Here is a 24,410-nt window from a genome sequence, read left to right as displayed (position 1 = left end):
ACAGGCCGTCACAAGTGGCCTCAATGGTTGGCACGTTCACCTATGATTAAACCCAAGTCAGCCAACTCAGAAGCTCTACTGCCAACGCTGGGCCCGCCAGCATGCAATTCAGAGGAAGAACAGTTTTTTTTCACTTACGGTAACTCTTCTTACCGAACTGGTGGTGGATGCCTGGAGTCCAGGGAACTATTTACTTCTGAAAGGGGTATGGTCCATATATGGACATGTTAAATACCCTCCTATAATGCAAGGACAGACCTCCACAAAAAGAACTGTCCAACCTCAAATGTTAATACTGCCAAGGCTGAGAAACCTTGACTGACCCTGAAACACATGCTTTTTCTCATTTTTCTTAATACTAACGACCGACTTGATTTATACTTCATTTTCACACTTTTGATGAAGACCTGGATACAGGAAAGACTTCCTTCCCTCTGAAATCTACTATAGGACAGCCAACAGCACCATCCCAATGGTCAATGGCAACTAACCCTGAACCCCAGTGTCAGGGAGACAACAGAGAGAGGTGGGGACTGTGCTGAACTGAGAACCTATCCATCTAAAAGAGACAGTCATTTCCCAGTTCCAGCCAATTGAAGTCCTGTGAAAATGTGGGCACAGTGTTGACAGATCTTCTGATTTTTTAATGGAAGCCAGAAATCTCCATTTTTGTGTGGAATGTCCAGATTTTCAAATGTTGGCTCCAGTTTCTATTTTAAATGTTCTGCAGACCAAACAAAATGCCTTTTGGCTGCCAGTTTGCAACCTCTGTATTGCATGAGATGTTATTGCAGGGCCACTAAAGGGAACAGGAAAAAGGCAATAATGGAGTGGAGGCAATAATGAAGGGCAAAGCTCAGAGGAGGAAAAGAAACACAGGCTGATCATCAGAGGGCCATAAACATAAGCACAGTCTAGCCAGGGTCACTCTGGCCACTCCAAGTGATATTGAGGCATTTCTATCTTTTCCTCAGAAGTCCAGTGCCTCTCCCATGCCTGGTTGGAGTGTCCCAAATATTGAGCGCTAATTTTGTACAAGACATCATGAAAAAAGATGACCCTCTCTGAACACCCTTACCTGAAATAAAAGGTCATCCTCTAGGCCTGTGGGAAAGAGCACATGGGAGGGAGAATAGCAGCACGTCTTAAAAGTGCCATCCTCAAAGGAGTGTTTGAGGAGAAAGGAGATGATACACACACGGTGTAGCACAGCACCTGGAAAACCCACACATTTCACAAATGGCACTGTAGCCCAGTAGAAGAGGGGTGGCCAAGGCATATCTAGAGGTGCATTATGCTGAAGTTTGGGGGTCCACAGGGAACCAGTCCACCCCCCACTTCCAGCCAATGTTGCTGACTTCAGTTGGGGAATCTACCTCTCTCCCACTCCATCCCAAGTTCCAGAAGTGGTGCATGACAAAGTACCGAATCCTCCTGAACAGGGATTAATTAAAAGATGGGCACATCACCTACGTCTCAGCTCTTGAACCAGCCACACCTGAAACCAGATCTCCCCAGAACTTTACATTTCCCCGAGTCAGTACATTTCCTTTTTAACTTAAACCAACTCAGAAGTAAGTTTTCTATTACTTACATCCAGAAGAATCTTGACAGCTTTGTGGGCCCTTGGCAGGGTGTTTGCTTGACTCAGCTTTGGGGTGGAGAAGGCAGACTATGAATTCAGTGTTGTCAGCCTGGGCATCCCAGGTCTTTAGGGCTCTTGAACCCTCTCCTCACCCTCGCAGCCCCGCCACCCCTGACTAATTACTCAATTTTCCAATCACTTTGTGTGGAATCCTTCAAGGCCCCCCCTCCTTTTATCCCCTTTCACGTCTGTAGCCACTGGAAACTATCACCACAGTCCTTACGATGTGAACAACACAAGAAGTTCCCTGCCGTTCTAAACAGTGGCTGACAACCATTTACGAAACCTGCAAACATTTCACCACTCCTAAATCAACCCCAGATGACAAAATAATCATCATCATGAAACTAATGGAAACCCGAAAGAGGATGGATTTGGACCATGTTTGTCATTACCCATGATGAGGGGTGATCAGGAAAAAGTCTTGAGAAAGACATGAAAATGAAGCAAACTGATTGCTCCTTGGACGATGTCTCAGCCCCCATCCTCATGAGATTCAAATCCTACTTTTTCCTGGAAACAATTGGTAGCATCTCTTGGCACCCTTCTGGTCAGGAATTGGTAAAAAGAAAAGAAAAGAGAGCATGAGAGAAAGGCTCAATGCCTTGTCACTGAAATTAGACTCCCAGGGTCTACAGGGATGTTTGGAAGAGAGGTCTCAAACTGCGAGCTTGCACCTGCATGCTGGTGGTTCCTCACGATGATTTTAAAATCAGGACATTTCTCATAAAAGTCCAGATTTCAGTGTCTTTTGAAAAATCAGAACACGTGGCAATATGGAATCAGCATTCCCCCTGGTTAATTACCCTGCTCATTTCATTAACTTCTTACCTGTCTGGCTATCTGAATTTGCAATGATTGATTTCAGATTTAGATCCTATGTACTTTTAAAAAGTCATTTAAAAATTATGATACTATTGACTTCAGACATGTCTGATTGACACAGAATGGCTCTACCTGATGGGGCCCCTCCACCATGATTTCATCTCCGCCAGCCCCCTGCTTACTGGCCCCAGCTGCACTGGCCGCCAGGTGGCTCCCATCTGAGGGCTTTTGCCCTTGCTGTTTCTTCTTTCTAGAATATTCTTCCCCAGATATGGGCAGAGCTCACTCACTCCAGCTCTGTGCTCAGAGGCCGCCTGCTCAGAGAGCCCTCCCCTGCCCCCCTCCCCCCTGCACTTTCTATCCACCTTCTCTTGATTTTTCCCCACAGACTCATGACCATCTGACATTCTGTGTACTTTACACATTTAGGTTTTTATCTTTGGTCTTTCCCCACTCAACTGCAGCTCCATGAAGGAGTAGATTTTGGTTGTTTCTGTTCTCTACTGTATTTCTCGTGTCCAGAGTAGGTCCTGGTACACAGCTGGTGCTCAGTACATATTTTTGAATGAATGAATGAAATTCCGTTTTCTGCATTCAAGAGGAAATGGAGGGGGGCTGAAGTGGAGGAGAAAGGCGAAAGGAGGCAAACCCAGATAGTCTGCACACCTGGTCACTGAAAATCCAGCAGTGGCTTCTGAAGAAAAGGACATTTTCCACGACAGAAGAAAGGGAATAAGAAGAAAAATGAAATCAGAGGCTACCACGGCGTTTGAGTTTGCACAGACAAGCGGGCAAGGATTTTTGGAAGCATTCTTCTCTGCCTCTGACCCGTGCTGCCCAAAGTCCAACTCTTCCTGGGAGGTGGGGGGAAGGGGGGGGTCCGCTCTGCCGGGCACTGGTCACGTGACAGGCAAGTCCCGCCCCCGGGGGCCGCGGTGTCCTCAGCCGCACAGATTTTAATCCCGGAGGGCTGGGCGTTCCAGGCTGCCTGCTGCGGACTTGTCTCTGCAACTTCTCACGTGGGGACGAGGAAAGACAGTGTCTCTGACCTTATCTGGAAAAACCTGAGCCGTTTTCCAGCTCCAGCCCCGCACCCCTGGGAATTTCCCTTCTCTTCCACTCCAAACTGTACCCAACTGCAACAGTGCCCCACCGTGAGATATGATTTCCATAGTTACTTTTGCTCCAACAGGTAATAAACGGTATTGGACAATCAGATGTGTATCAGATGCCCTTCTACGCAGGTCATAGTTGTTAACTCTGATGATATAGATTCATGATCCTCACTTCCTAAGTGGGGAAACTGACGTTAGAAGAACTTAAGTAAACCCAAGGTCATGAGGATAGTAAGTAGTAGACTTGGACAGACTGGCTCTTAACCCCTGTATTATGCTGCACCTGAGGCTGATAGAATACACCAATACATCCTCATAAAATACTGAAAAATTACAATTAAGACTGATGGTCCCTTTGTTTCCCTCTCATGCCTGTCCCTAATTAATTGTCCAGTTAAGTGAAGGTCAAAGAGAAGGAAAATTTAATTCTTGGTGGTGGTTAAGGAGGCAGGGAGTGCAGGGGTTATGAAGACAACCTCTAGAACCATCTGCATACAAAGCCTGGCTCTACTCCTTACTTGCTGTGTGACCTCAAGCAAGTCACTTAACCTCTCTGTTCCTTACTTTCCTCCTGAAAATATGAATAGTAATAGACTTCCTTCATAGAATTGTTGTGAGGAATAAGTCAGTTGATCCCTATACTCAATCAGAACAGATCCTGTCATCGAGTAAGCACGCAGAGGTCATTTTAATTAGCATCATATTCATCCAAAGGCCAGCCATTCCTCTTCCAAAGACGTAAGACACAGACTGAATGTGTCCAGACACATGCTCTGAGATGACTTTACCGACATTCTTGACAGACTCATCTGTTTCACTTTATTCCCCTGAAAACTGAGCGCAGAACTGCAATTCTGGTTAGCAGAAAATTCTGTTATTTGAGGCATTTGCTGTAAGCAGCTTGCAGGGACAAGCTTTAGGAATAAAGGATTTCATTTAAATGAAGAGATCTCGGGGAAAATTTCACACATTCAGATGCGTGTTTCTCTTTCTTCATTCATGAATCCTGCCATACCCGGATGCCGCTTTTGCTATAATTACCTGGTGGACTTGATTTTTAAACCGTTTTTGTCTTATGCAGTTAAAAACATGTGAAACCATTTGTCTGAAATGCTTGCTATATCTTTTCCAAACACATAATAAGATAAAGACAGAACTCTAAAGAAAAAAATTCATGCATGTTGTAAGTTAATATGGAAAGGGTACATCCCCCCATTAAAAAGAAGATTGTCCTTCAGGGACTAGTAGATTCTTCCAGAACGTGTGAAATCCCAAGACTGCCGCTACCTGGAGAACAGGAAGGAATATTCCCCAGGCAAGCTTCACTTTCACTCTTTTCTTTGAGTACTTCTGGGGGTGGTGCAAGTAAGAACCGACACTCTCTGAATGAGCAGGCCATGTTCCCATCCATCACTGTATTGAAGCTCTCTAACAAACCTAATATGGATGGCATCTGCCCCATGAACTGGGGGAGAGTCTGGGGCTCAGAGAGCCCGAGTCCTCTGCCCAATGTCACACAGCCGGTAGGTGGTGGAGTGGGGAGTCCATTCCATGCGCTCCCCATCAGCTGCCCAACCTCCCTCATCTCTGCCTTTGGGCCCCACATCACAGCCAAGGACCCAGCCTGGTCTGAGGAGGAGGTCATGCCCCCCACTGGTTGGCAAGAAATGCCAGAGGTTCTTAAGAAATGTCACCTAGAGAAGGATGTCATGATCCACCGCCATTCCTTTTTCCATTGTTGTTTTAGAAGAAGTCCATTCATTCTCAATGGAAAGCCCACAAAAACGGGCTCACTGAGGATGAAGGATGCTATTGAAAGGTAAGAAGAGACCGTCAATAAAGGTCAGTGGGTCACAGAGAAGTCTCTGGGATTGTCTGCGCCCTTGTCCTAGGAGGGCTGCAGGTCACGTGGTAGAACCGGCCTGTGCTTTGGGTCAGAGAGACCTGGAATGTCATCGGGCAGCCACTTGACCTGTGCAAGCCTCAGTTTTCCCATTTGTTAATCGAACACACATATGTCATGGGATTTTTTTTTTTTTTTTTTGGAGAGGATTAAATGAGCTTGGTGAAAGTGTCTGGCATATCATAACTCCTGTGAGAGATTTTAAAATCCACTTCTTCCCTCTCCAATTCCCCTCCCTGAATATTGAGATGATTTTGATTCAAAATTCTCAGATAAAGGCATACCTGTATGCCTTTAATTCTTCAAAGTCCCAAAAGTCTGGGGAAGTTTCATTCATTAGATAACAGCACAAGGTAGCACAGGGAACTACAGTCAATATCTTGTAATAACATATAATGGAAAAGAATCTGAAAAAGAATATATATATATATGTGTATATATATGTATAACTGAATCACTTTGCTGTACACCTGAAACAATTCAACATTGTAAATTAACTGTATTATTATTACTATAATATATAGTTAAATATATCACTATATTAACTGTATTATTATTGTATAATAACTTCAATTTTTAAAAATGATTTTAAAAAACCATCAATAGGGATGGCTAACTCTTACATCCTCTCACTACAACCCTATGCAGTAGATATTTTATCTCTGTTTTATGATACGGAAACTGAGGCATAGTTAGGGGAGACAGAGCTGGGATTTGAACCAGCAGCTGAGCTCTCAGGTCTCAGCTCTCACTGATACACCACCATCTATAAAACCTGACGAAGACCAGAATTTATACTAGCTTAGCTGGTAGAGCATATCAGATCTGGAACGTTCTGAGCAGGTACCTTTCAAAGCTGGGATTAGGAGGGGGCCACGCGTCTTTGGCAGGATAAGGTAGCAGAAGAAAAATGAGTAATCTTTTGCTTTTCTTTTTCAATTCATTAAGGTTTGTTGGGGTGAGCAAGAACCTCATTTTTTTTCTTCCCACGACTTTCCTTTCATTTTAACGGGGAAACGTGCGTGCATTTCAAAGACCACTCAATAGCAGCGTTGAAGTCTCAAGTTCAATCACAATGTCCCCATTGTGGCTGGGGGACTCCTTGGCCTTTAAGCTTGGGTTATAAAAATTTGGTCTGAGCCCAAAGTCTGGCTTTAATAGAATATTTTAATTTTGTTTAATGAATATAATTTTAAATCTGTTTGGCAGTTTTAAAATGTGTTCTTTTATTTTCAAATTAAAATTTACTAATGTTCAGTGCTTTCCTGGGGGTGGGAGTGAGGCAAGGAGTGGGTGTGATAATAATACAAGCATTTATTGAGGGCTTACTATGTGCCAGACACCCTGCTACCTCTTTTAACCCTCACAACCTCCTAACGTACAGCGACCGTTGCCTCTACTGTTTGGGAAGTTGAGTGGGGCTCAGTCCCCAACCCGAGACAGCATAGTTAGTGAGTGATGGACTTACGGTTCAGACCAAACTGTCTGAGTCCAGGGTCTGTGTTATTAACCACTGCCCTACATTCTCTTGATGCTGAAAAAGGACTCCATTGACCAATAGCTTAAAGGCACGTCATTGGCCCAGTATGTAATTCCCTATAACCTCAAACGTAATGACAGCTGGCTTGAGCATAATAGCTGGCTTACTGAGCATTCAATGTGGGCAGGCACTGTAGCAAAGCAAAGTGTTTTACATGTACTGCCTCATTTAAATTGTCACAATGGCCTTTTGAAGCAGTTATTATTGTCATTATTATCATCATCCCCATTTTACAGAGGGGAAACTGAGACTCAGAGAGCTTAGGGTCATGTAAGCTTGTAAATAATACATTTAACCTTAAATAATAATAATAATAACAATAATACTGTAGCCGACTCTGATATAGCTCGTACTATTTGCCATGTACTACTGCAAACACTTTATATTTATTAGCTTGATCTCCATGATAACCACCCTGTATTACAGGTGAAGAAACCAAGGCACATAAAAGTTAGGTAGCTTGCCCAAAACTAAATAGTTGGTTAACGCTGAGCAAGGATTTGACCCCAAGCAGCCTGGCTCCTGGCTCACAAATCTTAGAGACTCATGCTCTTAATCTCTAGGCTGTAAGTCAGAGCCAAGGCTTGAATTTGGAAAGATTCTCCCTTTTCCTACCTGTTCTCCCCACCACCTCTTAAGGGAAGCAGAAGGTCATTGTCTGTCTGAGGCAGGGAGTAAGCCATGGGCATTGTCCGACACAGTTGGCCATGGGCATTGTCCGACACTAGTCACAGAAGCCAGTGTACTGCTCTTATCAAGTTGGGCATGGCTTCTTTGAATAAGAGTCTGCAAAGTTGGGTCTTTCTCTCCATCCTTCTGCTTGAATATTAGAAATCTCAAGAAGTCTTATCTTTGCCCCCTGAAACCTCAAGGGGAAAGAAGAGGCAGGGTGCTATTGGTGAAAACACCCTGGGATCCTGCCATCAGAGGTGACAGATTGGGTCCTTCTTGCCTTTGGGTCGCAACTAGCCCAATGCCTAGACCACAGCTCAGTAAATAATGCTGAATAAATGAGGGAAAGAATGAATGCATTTGGAACTTTCCCCCATCACCATGCAACACGTGAGGCACGTAGGAGGCACTCAATAAATAATAAATCAGTGAAATGGTATATGTAATGTCCCAAGCGCATGATCTTCCTGTCAACAAAATCTGTCTTGTCAGATTGCAATAGCTCAGGGGTCAGCAAACATTCTATAGAAGGCCATGCAGTCCCTATAGTAACTACTCAACTCTGCTAGCACAGAAGGGGCCACAGACAATAGCTTAGACTGGCTAGCTGCAGTGATGCAGCCATCATTTCAACAGATTTCAACTCTAAACTTTAGTTATTCTACAAGGACAGGCTCAAGGTTCTGTGAGAATCAGGTGATGTCTCTTATTTTGAACCCAACTTTTATACCTGACCATCACTTAATATCCTCCAAGCAAAACGATTGGAGACTGACTTTAAAATCTAGCTCTCCAGGGCAGACATGTAGAGAAAACGTAGCTCTCGTTACATGAGCACGCGTGGGGTGGGGTGGGCGTGGAGGCTGGATATCCTAGTGGTTAGGAATCAAAACTGGGTTCAATCCTGGTTCTGACATGAGCCATATAACCTTGGATGACTTACTTCTCCATGAGATTCAATTTTCGCATCTGTAAAATAGGGGTGATAATAATAGCACATTCCATCTAAGGCTATTTGGAGTCAGAAATATAAGTGTTTGCTTTGCACAGTGCCTGGCACATAATAAGTGTTCAATAACTATGGGCCACTCGTTATTCTCAAACAAACCTTGTTTCTTTTTAAAAAAACAAAACAAAAAAACAATTCACTAAAAATAGGCACACAGATACGCCAGCAAAGCTGCAGGGAAAGACATTTCCAAATCAGTTTCCTAAAGACACTCAGCAAGGCATTCCAGAGCTCCCGAGGTGTCAGAAAACTCTCCACTCTAGATCAAACCACTAGCAAGTCCCCTCATCTCTCTGCTCACCCCCCCATCCCCCCAAAAGCCTGCTTCTGTGTCCTTTTATCACTTTGTCTTTCTTGTGGGTGCCAGAGCAATGCTGAAGACATTCGGAGCGTTTCAGACATTTGCTGTGTTTAAGACATTCTTTCTCCCTCCCACCCCCCTTCCCTCCACACTCCAAAATTAAAGTCTCCGGGGAGTATGGTCTCTTTAGCATGAGGAGAACACCAGAGAGCCCCGGTGGCCCGTCACAGACCGGAGGTGAATAATCTTCTCGGCTCCATTCTTTTTCACGGCTGGATGGGGCCAAAACTTTGTTTACAACACAAGCGGCAAGTCACAACTTGTTATGCCACATGACACCTTCCAAGCCGCGAGTCACCGCTTCCCTCTACTGTACCAGTCGCACAAAAGGCCAGAGGTGCAGGAATCTGCCCCCTGTGCTCCTCCCCCCCCCAACCCCCTTCCCAACTGGGAAGGGCATTCAGACCTTTGCTGGGGAGACAAGTGTTTCTAGAACACCGTGAAACAAAAGTCCCCATACGTGCAAATAATACACACCCACAAAAGGAAACAATCTTTTTTGCAGCGATACCCTTTCTGTCTTTCCTATGAGGAGGTTTCCTCCCTGCGTGGAATTTCCATCAGCACTGGGGTTGATACCAAACTCGGGGATGCAGCGGACATTCTCCGCATTTCGGGGAACTGCCCATTAACGAAGACCTAAAAGTTTGTACTTACACGTTGCACCCCACATGCCAGAAAAACACATATGTGTTCCCAGGAACAAAAAAATTGTTCTGGAAACTACTAACACCTTAACCACTAAGTTACTACAGGAAGGGGATGGGAGGTGAAGAAATTGACCAGAAGGAATGCAAGCCATTTTTGACCTTTGGCTTCTGCATATCCAAACAACAGGAAAGAAACATCTCCTTTGGAGGAAGGGGTACCCCGGAACCTGCTTTTTCAGTGGAGCCTGAGAGGGAGTGATCCGAAGGAGATGGGAATTCCAGCCCTCCCATCTCGCTTTACCCCAAGAACATCTTTGGAACCCAAATCAAATCGAGATCTTTCAACCGTGGACTCAGAAACCCCCTTTCTGTGTCCACTTGAATCAAACACGTCAAACAGGCAGGAATTTGACTTGGCCGAGGTGAGGAGAACTGGTGGTTTTCGCCCTGTTTTGGTGACCTTCAAGGGCTTATTTATGCACTTCAAACTCATGACCTAATACATGTTGGTTTGGCTTCTCTTCTCATAATAGCAGCCTGTAAAAAGCTTTTGAGAATTCCCCGTGTTTTCTTATTTTGGGTCAAGAAAATAAAATCGATATCTAAGTAACCTTAAAAAAAAACTCAGCCTGCACAATCTAAAAATTTGGAATGTTTCCACTACGACTACGGCTATCTCTGAAAGCCTCAAGATCATCAGAGTTAAGCCCCACATTTGCCATTTTTAAGGTGAGATATTTGGTAACAGCATATGTGAGAATTAGCTAAGAGGGACTTTTTGACATAAGTCAAACAATGACATTTAAAACTCACGTTAAAGCAATTACCGTGTGGAATTTTTCCGTGTTTTTCCCATTTCTCAATCAGAAGTGTATATGTTTTCAACATAGTTTCTTGCTGTAATTTTCTTTCTTGGCAAACCACATCTTACCATGAAACCCAAAGTATGCATGCTACAGAAACAATAATGGTTGAAACAGACTCGGCCGTCTCTGGCATGATTTTTCTTTGCAAAATTAAAACATCTTTTGGCTAATATACTGTACATTTCAGTTATGAAAGACCATTCTTGGGAGATGAACAGAAAAGAAAGGGGAGCTAACAGATTCAGCTGATGCGAGACAAAAGTAAGTTGCTGTCTTCAGACAGTAGTCAAACCCTCCAGTTCCTCATTCTTTGGGGGGAAAAATGTCGATTTTATCATTTTTTCCTTTAGTTAAAATCATAGAGAGCTGACAATTCTCCTCAGAATGATTGTGAGTAGATATGTACGGATATGTTAAATCTGGGAATGCACAGATTTTTAAAATCTAACTTTACTAGATCTTCAAAAGGAAACCAGAGGGGGAAAAAAATCCAGTGCCATTGAAATCACAACCCGTTTTCACGTTATTGACACACTACTGTGGAGACTAAGTGACAAAATAATTTCTGGCCCCTTTTAAATCCTTGGTTCATTTTAAAATATGTCTAAATGGACATTACGGGGCAAAGACAATCGGCCATGTGCACATTCTCAAAACTGGTGAGAAGTAAACCTGTCTCCCTTGGCTGTCTGTTTCTCTGAGCTCCTGTTTTAAATTTCTGCATACATACGAAGGCAGAGGCAACCTTTGCAAAACAGCACCAGCAGCTACATCTGCGCCCTCACTAGTATCATCAGATATGTGATGACAGGAATGACGAAGCCCTGCTTTCTACAGACCTGGGTCTGTGTGCAGAGACGCCCTCATCCATCCCTCTAGGCTTCATCCCAAAGTGGGGGCCCTCCCAGCCCTCCCCGACCCTCAGTCCTCCTGTCCCAGATTCAGGCAACCTCCAGCCTCCCCTAACCTTCAAAGTGGCAAAGATAAATCGTTCCAGTTACCTGACTCTTGGGACCACCTGTTCCAAATTATTCTTTGCTCTCCAAATGTTTATAATCTAACCCCCAAGCAACAACCCACCCATAGCGATCCAGCACCTTCCGGTAAACTGGATTTGGACAGCCTACCGTAACATTTTAGGGCCTTGCCACTGCCGGTAAATTTATTGACTCTTTTTAGGAACTAAAATGGGTGGCGTTATAGTATTGAAGGAACAAATCAAATTAGCCCTTGTAAATAGTCGTTTTCTTTTCCCTTTACATAACCATGTACAACCTTCTAAATATCATGACTCACCAGAGTCCAGATTTGTGTTTTCTAAATACTTAATATGATTTTTCTGCCGTCTAAGACAACAGCAAAAAACATCAGGGTAGAGTCAGAAAATAATCGTGTTCAGCGCATTTAAAACTATCCAAATACAGCATCTCTCTCCAAGGGAAACGAGAGCAGAAATGTTCTCTGAGGCAAGGTTTTCATAGCCCCGTCGGCAGAGGGCTAAAGGCCTAGATTCTGGCCTCACTCACTCTTCAGCCTCTTGTAAGTCATTTGACTTGTGACTCAGTTTCTTTGTTAACAAAGTTGGGAAAATAATAATAGTAATAGTAAAAAAAAAATAATAGCGATACCTAACTCAAAATGTTGTTGTGAGAGCCATCCTGAAAATACACGTCAAGAGCTAATTTCAGGCCTGGCATGTAAATGCTCAGCTATTTTTCATCATTATTAAATACACGGATATAATTTAAGCAGAGAGACATGGCAAAGGCACCAACAGAATGAAAGTGAGCAAAAAGAAAGAAAAAAAAGCAGCAAAAAAAAAAAAAAAACTTAAAGCCTGTGGCTTTCTTCGTCCTCTTCCTCTCAATCTACCTGGCAGGTACTCTCGTATCTTGAAACTGATTTTAAATCACACGCAACAAAGAACTAGTCCTGGCCCCTCTGATTCCTTTACAGCAAGACAGTGGGTCTGAGACAGTCATTTCAAGTATTTGTCACCTGATTGAGGGGGTTTATCCTCGGATTAGAAGAGGTGTTAGTTAAACACCATTAGGCCAGTTACGATCTTCAAATAGGAAGATGAAGCATTGTCTCCAGCTAATTCTCTGCTAATTGTTTCCCTACCGGAGCCTTCTTTTTGTTTTGTATGTTTGGGACTGTTTGAACAGCCACAAACGGTAGGGGGACAAAAAGTGGGCCCTTCCGAAGGCTGTTATGACACTGGGGGATGGGGGGTCAGGGAGGAAGATGGGGAGTGAGCAAGGCCTTGTGGGGAGAGTGAGTGTATGTGTGTGTTTTCTGTCAACAGGCCATGTTTTCTCAACTCTGGGGTTAATTCTCTGTAAAGAGATTCCTTTTGATCCAAGTCCACCGACTCCTTTTTCAGAGCAGATAGCTAGGAAAAAAAGTTTCCTTCCATCAACAAAACCCAGTCTTGGCAAGAGTCAGAAGGTTCAGCCTTTGGAGGTAACTGAATAACCAGACCCTTCACCTCCACAAACCCCCCAGATAAGGAGAACTACATCAGGAGAACGAGGTAAAAAATCTTAGGGGGAGAAAGTTATCCTCTCCCAGAAGGAGCTGATGTCAGGCCGGAGAGCCTTGCATTTTACCTGTGCCTAGTGGAGAGGAAGTCTTTCCACCCAGTCTACACCCACACACACTCAACACTCCAACACTCAACACTACACCTCAGACCTGTGGCCACTGCCTAATACTTATGGTTTTACTTCTTCCCCAAGCATTTTTATGCTAAGCAGGCCTGTCCCACAAAGACAAAACTCAACGCCTGTTACAATGCATCTCCTTGGAGAAGATAATGCGCTGTGTGTGGTGTGCTTGGATATTGAGGGCCAGGCAAAAATCTAAGCAAGATACCTCCACTCCCTTCATTTTTTCCTGACAGCCATGGGCTCTTTCTGCCGAGAGAGAGAGAGAGAGAGAGAGAGAGAGAGAGAGAGAGAGAGAGAGAGAGAGGCATCTGTCATGAGCTGCTAGGAACCCCACTAATGCACCATCACGGCCTGCGATTTTATTGTACAAGGAGTTTATTGCTGGCCTAATTAGTTTCAAACTGGGCATTCCAGCTGAGGACACCTAGAAAACATCTGGTGGAAGGAGTAAGAATGAGTCCTCGTTTCAGAGCTGGTTAGGTTGGCTTTCGGCATAACTCTGGTCTCCTGCGCCTGACACAAGTTATCTTTGGAAAAGTAACTGAAAAAATAAGGAAACGGTTTCTTCTTTGTGGGAAAGGAGTCTTCTTGTCCTGGGGGAACCCAAAACGTCTTAAAGTGGACGTGCCTGGATTGTGGATACCTTTTTTCAAACTGCCCGGGGTCTCAGTAGCCAGCTCAACCTAATTCAAAATATACTTAGCTACATCGCCTTTTTTTTTTTTTTGCCGAGGACTATTTTGCTTTCCCAACAGCAGCTAGCATTTTATCAATTTATCCGTCTGGAACAAGGCTTGTGATCTCTTACATACAATTTAAACCAGAAGTAATACCGCCTATTTGAAACAGCATGTCTTGGGTGTTTTTGCCAAATGGTAATCCTATAACAAGTCAACAAATCATATTTCTTTATGATGTGTTTAATACAACACAAAAGGCATAAAAAGAAGATTCTAAAACTCCAATGATTAAATCATCTGTTTTTTTTAAATCTCAAAATATTGGGATAACGACATTTTGTTGTATTTCCTTTAGTTATTTCATATTAGGAAAGATGTATGTGTTTATAGAATATTCTCATACACGCGGCCACTATACTAGGTGAGCTATTTCAAGACAGGAAAAATGCCAAGACCTTTCAGGTAAAATAGTTAATCATATCGTGAAGCTAAAGTTATAAGAATGGAGCTACTAACTAACTTGGTATGGGACACATGAACTGCTTTTTTAAAAGTTCAAGTCCTTTCAGATCTAGCCACCTGGGTCGAAATCGCAAAATTTAGAATTTCCTCAAAAGGCGAGGAGACCTGGAATACAAATGTGATTTTATGCTTACTCTAAAGCAAGATTCAAACGGTCACCATTTGTTATATAAATTACTTATTAACTTTTCCTAGTCTGAGGATGTCTAAATGCAAAGAAGTATAAAGTTTAAGATGCTTAAGGTGATGGGGAGAGAAAAGTCAAAAAAAAAAAAAAACTTTCTTCGGTAAAGTTGCCTGAAAGATTTTTTCACAAACATTATTTTAAAAAGGAGGTCCTCCTTCTCTCCCCACGCCCCCAAAAGGGCCATAGGCTGGTAAAGCGGCTATTAAGCTCATACTCTGCTAGTAGAAATTTTACTCAAGCAAGACAGAGCTCGCGAAATTAACAGATTCGGTTTGAAACACAATTGTCCGCTGGTTATAATTTCCTTTGGAGGGGAGCTCCCTAACTCAAACCCAATTCAGCACTCAGATTCTCACCTGATGTTTGTAAATCATTATACCTCCACTCTGACTTGCCCACAACACCCAACTCCGATGTTCACTCATTTCACTGCACCTCGTAATTAAAAAGTACCTCCACCACGGGTGATTTATATCTACCTCAACCTTATATATACATATATAAAAGTAATTCTGAAGATTACGTTGCATTTCGGGGAAAGGGGGGAGAAAAGAAAACGGTATCCATCAAAACCGCGGCATCAGTCTTGCTTTTTAAAGAGCATTCGCAACGCAGCAACGCGTACGCTTGCTGTCAACTCTTAGCCCAGGCGAGGCTTCGTTTAGGGGAAGTAGGAACCCCTCACCCGTCAGAGCGCTTCACTTTCAGCAGCTGAGGATTTTGCGCACTGAGGATTTTGTGATGCGAATGTTTTGCCCTGTCAAGCTGTCCTAATATTCCTTGAGTTTATAACCTATTTGCTTGGGGGCAGGGAATATATTTAAGGGCCAGTACGGCCGTTTAACCTCCAGGCTGCAAGGCTAAAAAACCATTCAATTCTCCGCTTTGTCCCATTACAACAAAACCCTCGCTTCCTTCTAAACATCCTTTTGATGTTCCAAGTTTCAACTCCAACTTCAGCCAGCGCCAGGACGCGGGTTCCGGTACAAAGCCGGGAGAGCTGGACCAGCGCGGGCCAAGCGCAAACGGACTTTAAAAAAGAAATGGAGCTAGAAAAAGGCTCAGTGGGCCATTCCAGCCCCATCCCGGGAATTCCAGCCATTTGCTCCACCGTTACCCCATAACCAGCGCCCGAGGGCGTGAGTTTGGCTCCCGGCGCCTCTTGGTCCGGTTAGGGGAGCGCCCCTCATCGCGAGCCACCCGGGCCATAACACGAACCAAACGCGGAGGACCCAGGCGAGTCTACACCGCCTGCGCTCTATGCACTTGTCCCACGCGCGGGGGTGCAAATTTCAGGGTCGTCGCCTCCCGGGCGCACGGGGAAACTGAGGCCTGGAGCCCAGGACAGACTTTCCCGAGACAGGATCTGCCCGCTGTCCCCGCTGCCCTTGTGCCTCAGGCGCCCTGGGAGCCCCGGGCGCCCCGGCAGCTGCGGAGGCCCCGGCTGGCCGAGTGCGGGAGAGACGCCCCAGGCCAGGGGGTTCGGGTCAACCCCGGCCCGGCGAATCGCGGCGGGCGGCCCGGGCTGGGCGCCGCGGTTGGTACTCACCGCGCGCAGTGGAGAGGGCGCCCCGGCGCGGTGCGGTGCCGGCGGCCGGGCGGGCGCGGGTCGGACGCGGCGGGGCTGACTGCGGCGGGCACGTTGCTACCTCCGCTGCCGCCGTTGCCTCCGCCTCCTGGGCTGCCGCGGCCGCTGCCTGCGCGGGGAGGACCGGCCCCTTCCCCTCCCTCGGCCGGGCCCTCCCTCTGCCCCCGCCCGGGTCCCCGCGCCGCGGCGTGGGCGCGTGGGGGCGCCGAGGCGCGACGCCGGGCTGCGCGGGCGCACACCCCCGGCGGCTGGACGCGCGGCGCGGCGCTCCGGACCTGCAGCTGCCTCCGCGCTGTTCTCTGCGCCTGCCGCCCAGCCGGACGCGCTAGCTCCAGCCGGTCCTAGAGGAGGCGAGGGCCCAGCCTCCTCCCCACCCACCGACACCCACACCTCCTCCCTCTGCAACCCAGGCGTGGCCCCCGAGAAGAGAAAGACTGCTTGGAAGGGACCTCAAGGGTGACACTGAATTCATTCATTCAGCCACCTATTCATTCATTCATTCATTCAACATATATGGAATATCTACTCCGCCAGGTACAGCTCCTCGGAGATTCAGCTAGAACAAGACAGACTAGTTTTGTGCCTTCCCGGAACTTATTCTCACATGGGGAGACGGAACTTATTCTCACATGGGGAGACAGACCGTAAACAAACAATCAAGTAAAGAATCAAGACAACTTCAGAAAGTTATCATTATTATGGAGGGGGAAAAATTACGTTCTGGGGCAAGGGAACAGTAATCTTGGCTGGAGTAGTCAGGGAGGACCTCTCTGAGGAGGCGACATTTGTGTGATGAGAAAGTGCCATTTCTGGTTATATCTGCAGGAGGAGAGTTCAAGAATCTCCTTTCACCCATTTTACAGGTAGGGGAAACTGAAGTCCCAAGAACTTAATTGGCTTACCCAAAGTCAGTGGTATAACCCCCTCCACACATACCCTCAAATTAAGGCACCCCACTTGCTTCATCCTCTCCTGGCCACCTGTTTCAGTCTTCCCCATAATAAACTGTTATGAACAGAGTCTATGCAGCATTTTTCTCCCTCTCACGCGCTTTCTAATATTTATGAAGCCCTGTTATGGAACACTCGGATGCCTCAGTCCGAAAACAGTGTCAACCACTGCCATTTGTTAAGCTCAAGAAATACAGGGTGCCCAGATAAATGTGAATTACAGAAAAACAAGGAATAACTTTTAGAATAAGTATGTCCTAGGTGATACATACTTATACTAAAAAAGTATTCACTTTTCTCTGAAATTTCAGTTTAACTGGATGTCCTATATTTTTCTTTGCTAAATCTGGCTGCTCTAAGCCCATCCAGTTTGCGGGACCCTTCTTATCTCCTCTGGTCCCCCAAAGAGACTGGAAGGTAGATGCTGCCAGCATGCCCGTTTTTACAAATGATCAAGTCTTCACTCAAAGAAGGCAGAAAGTGTCTGAGCCAGGGCTGAAGTTCAGGTACAGCTGTCTCCAAAGCCCTTGCTCTAGAGATATAATATAGAGCCTTCAACTCCACTTGTGGGGTTACTGGGAAGCCAGTGAAACTTAAGCTCCTGGGCCCCTCACTTGACGTGTCTCTTTCTAAGGCCCTGACAGGGACCTAGAAATGCATTCACGGGGTCACTTGTTCATGTAGAATTTACAAAAGTCGTTTGCTTTCCATAGTTAGTGGCAACCAGCAGAGACCACCATCACTCTCCACTCTGATTCCCCACTGGAGCACTTGACCTTGGGTAGGGTGGTATGGGAGTGGTCGCTGGCATTTTGGGGATCCAGCCGAGGGGAAGTTGAGTTGGGAATCTGTGGTATTTTTCAGCTTCTTAAAATATGCATTTGTTGTGATTTCTTAATTCAAAGAACTATTCATTTTGTACCTAATTTTGGACTCATAATTTCGTATTCTTTTTCTTAAATAAGGCCCCCAAGTTGTATAAACAGCAGGCCCCGCTCTACTGGGAGCCACCTCTGGTCAAAGCTTATTCCATCCCCTTTTGCTCCCCAAACTTCAGGCAAGCAAATGTGTTCAGTGAGCACACTTATTCTCCTCCCGCAAGGAGGGTGAGGTTAGATCTGCTGCTCCTGGATGAAGATAACTCTTCTGCTTCCTAGCTGCAGGACATATGTACGTACTTAGCGTTGACTTTCTCATCTCTAAACTGGAGATAACAGTACCCATCTTGTATTATTATCGGGACAGTTTGCTGAGATCATGCTCCTGAAACACTTTCTACTGTGACTGTAGCTGGCATAAGCAATTGCTCAACTGTACAAACTTCACTTCCCATAGCAGCTTTGCAAAAAGCTCTCAGTCATTATAAACTGACCATCTTAATGCTCTCCAGAGGTGTTTAATTTATCTGGGCCCATGAGCCTTCATAGAATATTGTTTAAACAGTGGCAGTAAGCAGGCTTTTTTTTTTTTTTTTCTAAAGGAAAATAATGGAATAGACTGAAATAGAAAACACCAAGTGAATTGCATGAAATCAGAGTAAGACTCTGTGTGTGTGTGTACTGGGTCAGGATGTGAAATGTGTTTCTTCTTGCAGATCATGGGCAAAACGTTGACGAACACTTATTAACCAAGAGTACTCTATGGAATACAAAGGGTTAATCTGTTTCCTTCAAGCCCTCTCACTCCTTCACCAGAATCTGGCCCATTATCTCATAAATCACAGCCACACCCCACGGCCCCCTGAGAGATAAACAGGAGGCAGGTGCTTATTAATTTTATTTTTTTCTTTCTCTTAGGGCAGTGGTCTCAACCCTGGCTTGCACATTAGAATCTCCAGGGGAGCTTTTAAAAATCCCCATGCAGAGGCCCTACCCCAGACCAATTAAACCAGACTCTCTGGGGAAGGGACTGCGGCATCAGGATTTTTTTAAAGCTCCCGGTGATTCCAAGTGTGCAGCGGAGGGTGAGAGTCTCCATGTTTGGGAGAAAAAGGACTTGACCACAGATTTGCAGCAGATGAGATAGAAACTCAGATAAGACTTAAGGCTCCCACTTCTTACTCAAGATCACTTAAAATCCAGCCCCCTTCCTGTGCAAGAGCACCCCCTTCCTGTCCCTCTTTCCCTTGATTTCTTCTTAATAAGTATTTGTCCTCATTTTATAATGACCAGAAAAATAACCCCAGACAAAATCTGAAAATGCTAAACCATAAAGCAGATTCTTTGGAGTGTAGACCACAGGCACGTCTGCCCTGGAGTAAAACACTTTTTTTTTTCCCCTGGAGTCTTCCAAGTATAAATGTCCCCTGAAGCCAGAAGACCAGCTTAACTTTCAAAACGACAAACTTCACAACGTTTCCAACATGTATATACATATCCTACAAACACACATGTGTACTCTCCATGCCAAATTATGCCTTATTTCTATACACATTCCTTTCCCATCTGCAAAAACCTCCTCTACAGAAAAAGTATTCCTTTTTGTTTTAATGCACTCATTTAAACCTTGGCTCTTTCCACAAAGGATTTGAGTTTGCATGCAAAAACATACATGTGGCAGCAGAATGAGAAAACAAGAAAAGCAGGTGAAGGGGAACATGGGGAGGGAAAGAAAAGAAAGTCAAGGGTGAGATTCTCATAAATATGTAGGCTAGGAGGCCCTGAGCACTTGTTAGTGGTGGACTGAGAATTAGATGCTGAGCTTCCTGGCAGCCAACGCAAAGAGGAAAATGTGATCAATTACATCAGTGGCTTTCAAACTTTCTTGTATTCAAAAATAAGCATATTGTGCTTGCTTTGGCAGCACATATACTAAAATTGGAATGATATGGAGATTAGCATGGCCCCTCAGCAAGGATGCAAATTTGTGAAGCATTTCACGTTTTTATACAGATCAATTAAAAAGGAAAAAAAGCAAGCATAGGGAATTCCCTAGCAATCCAATGGTTAGGACTCTGCACTTTTGCTGCGGAGGGCCCGGGTTCAATGCCTGGTTGGGGAACTAGGATCCCACAAGCCTTGCTGCATGGCCAAAAAAAAAAAAAAAAAAAAAGCAAGCATATATAGAATCACCATATGGAAAACAGAGGCGAAAAATCCCAGGCTCTGTTGAAGAGCTCATATTTTCCATTTTTAACCCATCCACCTGGAATCACCCTTGTTGCCCTGGCTTACAAATGAGACAGCAACCCCAGTTTGGCCTGAGAAGTCCAAGGTGATAAATGGCTAGATGACTGTTTTTCATACTGTCTCTGGAATGGATAAATGTGTCAGAATTAAAAGCTTATGCTTTAGCATCAGAGGGGAAAAATGAAATAAAGCTGTGTTGTCACCTGCCTGGTAGTGAATAAACACCAGAGATCGAAATAAAAAAATCTCAGCCTCATGGCTTGCACCTTGCTCCTGCGGGTACTTGTAAAGGGTCTTGAAGGAGCACCCAGAGCTCTGCAGAGTCAAGATTGAAAGTCATGGATTTCAAAGTGCTTCACTGTGTTTGTGATTTTCAAAGCCTATAAGATAGAAACCAACAGAACTACTTGAACAAATCTTATAGGATTTTCAAAGCCTATAAGATAGAAACCAACAGAACTACTTGAACTACTTGAATATCAGCTTCCTGATATTGGTACAGGAGAGAGTGGAACTTTTGAGAGTGAAATGGGCGCTATTAATAATAAAGCATGTTTGGGGTTAGCAGATGTGAACTAGTATATAGAGAATGGAAAAACAACAAGGTCCTACTGTATAGCACAAGGAACTATGTTCAATATCCTGTAATAAACCATAATGGAAAAGAATATGAAAAAGTATATATATGTATAACTGAGTCACTTTGCTGTACACCAGAAACTAACACAACATTGTAAATCAATTATATTTCAATAAAAAAAATGAAAAATCAAATCAAATAAAGCATAAACCAGGACTGTTCCAGGCAAACTGGGACAGATGGCCACCCTGCCTAAACAGGATGATTTAGATATGTCCTGAGGACCAAAGACGTGTGAAATTCAATCAAGTAATCACACGGGAGGCAGTAACAGACATACATGAGTAGACCAGGGGCTGTGAGCAATCCTTTTTTTTTAAAATTATTAGCACCTTTATTTATTTATTTATTTATTTATTTGGTTGTGTTGGGTCTTCGTTTCTGTGTGAGGACTTTCTCTAGTTATGGCAAGCGGGGGCCACTCTTCATCGCGGTGCGCGGGCCTCTCACTATCGTGGCCTCTCTTGTTGCGGAGCACAGGCTCCAGACGCGCAGGCTCAGTAATTGTGGCTCACAGGCCTAGTTGCTCCACGGCATGTGGGATCTTCCCAGACCAGGGCTCGAACCCGTGTCCCCTGCATTGGCAGGCAGATTCTCAACCACTGCGCCACCAGGGAAGCCCAATCCTTCTTAAAATTATAAAATCATAAGCATAACAATTCGTGGTGTGGTTTGGGGCATCTCATCCACATTTCTGACAAGACTCCAGTCAGCCCTCTTGCCCAAATCTCTGGTTGTTATGCAACGTCATCGTCCTAAGAAAGGGTCTCCCCGAACCAGGTGGGCTGACATGATGGATTCCTACATGCATATCGAGAGCACTTTCCCTTGATGTCTGCAGGTTCTTATCTCTTACCCTGCTGGAATCTCTAGAACATCTGCCAGGGACCTCTTTGGCAGTCTGCTTAAGTCTAAGGACATCTTCTCAGAAAAATGCTTCTATATAAACAAAAATGCTTATAATGCACATAGGGTGCTGGGAAACTGAATACTGATAAGAAACAATTTAATGTCTTATTTCTTACTGATAAGAAAAAAATTTACCTCACATTATTCACAAAAATTAACTCAGAATGGATCACAGCCCTAAATGGAAAGCCTAGAACCATAAACCTTCCAGAAGACAACATAGGGAGAAAATCATTGCAACTTTGTGGTAGTCAAACATTTCTTAGAACACTGAAAGTACAAACCATGAACACTGGTAAACTGAGCTTTGTCAAAATACAAAACTTTTGTTCTTCAAAAGACAGAAGTGAGAAAATAAAGGGCAATCTATAGACTAGAAGAAATATAATACTTCTATCAGACAGATATAAAAAATATAAGGGATATATAACGAATACATGAAGAACTTTAACAACTCAATAACTTTTACAAAACAAATAACTCAATTAAAAACTGGGAAAACTTTAGAACCAACACTTTCTAGGAGAAGATATATGAATTGCCAATAGGCACAAAAATAGATGCTGAACATCATCAATCATCACGGAAATGTACATTAAAATATAATGAAATACCACTACATATCCATTAGATTGGCTAAAATTAAAAAGACTGACTGTACCAAGTGCTGACAAGGATATGGAGCAGCTAAACTCTTATACACTGCTGGTTGGGATGTAAAATGGTGCAACCGCTTTGGAAAACAATTTGGCAGTTCCTCAAAAAGTTAAACATCCCCCTACCATATGACCCAGCCATCTGACACCCAAGAGAAAGGAAAACACAAATCCACGCAAAGAATTGTATATGAATGTTAATAGTAAGTCTATTTGTAACTGCTAAGAATTGGAAACAGTGAAACTATCCATTAGCAGGTAAATGAATAAACAGATTGTGGTATATCCATGCAATGGATTACTACTCAGCAATAAAAGAACGTATGATACACACACAACATAGATGAATATCAAAATCCTTATGTTGAGTGAAAATGCCAGAAGCCTCACTCTCCCCAAAAAGACCCAACACATGATTCCAATTATATAAATTTCTCAAAAATGCAAACTAATTTACAGTGACAGAAAGCAAAGCAATTGTCACCTGTGGGTGGGTGTGGAGGGAACGATGGATTACAGAGGGGCTCAAAGAAACTGTTGGGGATGTGATGGAAAAGTCCAGTGTGTGAATTGTGTTGTTGGTTTCATGGTATATATATTGACATATATATATATATATATATATATATATATATATATATATATATGTATATGTATATGTATATCAAAAATGATAAAATTTAACCCTTAAAGTATTTCCAGTTTATTATACTTCAATTATACCTCAATAAAAATATTGAAATATTATGATGGAGTCATGTGAGTTCCTTTATTAGTACGTTAAATAGTAAGATCTAGCAGCAGGCCTATAAGTTCCATAATGTTGAAGTAATGCTGAGTATAAAGATATTTCAAGGTGTTTGCAACAGCCATAATATGATATGGAAATACCTGTGATTTCTACTGGCAACAGAGTCAAGGTCCTGCTCATATACTACAGTTTGTTGCCACATTCACATTTGAAGGGAATGCTAAATTTCAGTTAGAAGTTGGTGAAAATAAAGATACATTTTTTACATCCAACTTTACAGACCCCCTGAATTCTATCCACACACCCCAAGTTAAGAAGTCTAGTTGGAAACAACCTCAGCTACCTGAGGGTAATAATCTCCCTAGAAGATAAGCATCTTTAAACCCCAGGAACATTTAGAGTTGACTATAGAAATAGCCTAAATGGGAAAGCAATTTTATCAGGAAGCATATTTTAAATGAGATAAGATTCAGAAATAAAGTGGAAATATTCAACAAGGTCAAAATCATCACATTAATATGTTTTGTTAAGAAGGAAAGTGTTCATATTTAGTAATCTACATACTTTAAGAGACTTATGTTTAAGAGACTTAGACCTTTCAGAGTAGCATATTGGTCAGACTCGTTAATTATCATTTTGAATGTAATTGAAGCATTGCTTAAATGTGCAATTTTTACATCAATGTCTAAGGTTTTTTTTTAATTTTATTTTTTATACAGCAGGTTCTTATTAGTTATCTATTTTATACATATTAGTGTATAGATGTCAATCCCAATCTCCCAGTTCATTCCACCACCACTGCCCCCACCAAAGTCTTGCAAAGTTTATATGCAATCATTTAGAACACTTAAGAGAATTTAAGATTTACTATATGTGATCTGATAGATTTATAAGATTGATTGAGAAGTAGAAACATTGAATAATTAAAGTACTTGCAAAGAAAATCCAGATTATCAAATTTAGAAATGCAGTTTCAAGTGGCTTAAGGCATTTACTTAGCTAAATTTATAAATGGGACCAAACATTAATCCATGACTTCCTTAAAAACAACGGCTGAATTTGTTACTGTGTTCTTAGAAATGGAACAATAGATTTCAAAAAGGAAACTTAAAAACTCAAGGGGGAGAAGCTAGGTTTGGTA

The 24,410-nt window shown here is 43.4% G+C and overlaps 1 protein-coding gene and 1 pseudogene across 2 annotated transcripts in view; one reads left to right on the top strand and one right to left on the bottom strand.

The window, feature by feature from the left end:
* Positions 1-16,524, bottom strand: part of EYA2 (EYA transcriptional coactivator and phosphatase 2) — a 260,476-nt gene extending 243,952 nt beyond the window's left edge. For both annotated transcript variants that reach the window (XM_057530048.1, XM_057530047.1), the window contains exon 1: positions 16,197-16,524. The gene's annotated coding sequence lies outside the window, so the exon portion shown is untranslated. The remainder of the gene's footprint in view (positions 1-16,196) is intronic.
* Positions 16,525-19,971: 3,447 nt separating this feature from the next.
* On the top strand, positions 19,972-20,070 carry LOC114238288 (U6 spliceosomal RNA; annotated as a pseudogene).
* The last annotated feature ends 4,340 nt before the right edge of the window (positions 20,071-24,410 follow it).

The sequence above is a fragment of the Balaenoptera acutorostrata genome, chromosome 15 (genome assembly GCF_949987535.1).
Source record: "Balaenoptera acutorostrata chromosome 15, mBalAcu1.1, whole genome shotgun sequence".
Classification (NCBI taxonomy): Eukaryota; Metazoa; Chordata; class Mammalia; order Artiodactyla; family Balaenopteridae; genus Balaenoptera; species Balaenoptera acutorostrata.
This window is presented reverse-complemented; position numbering and strand designations above follow the sequence as displayed.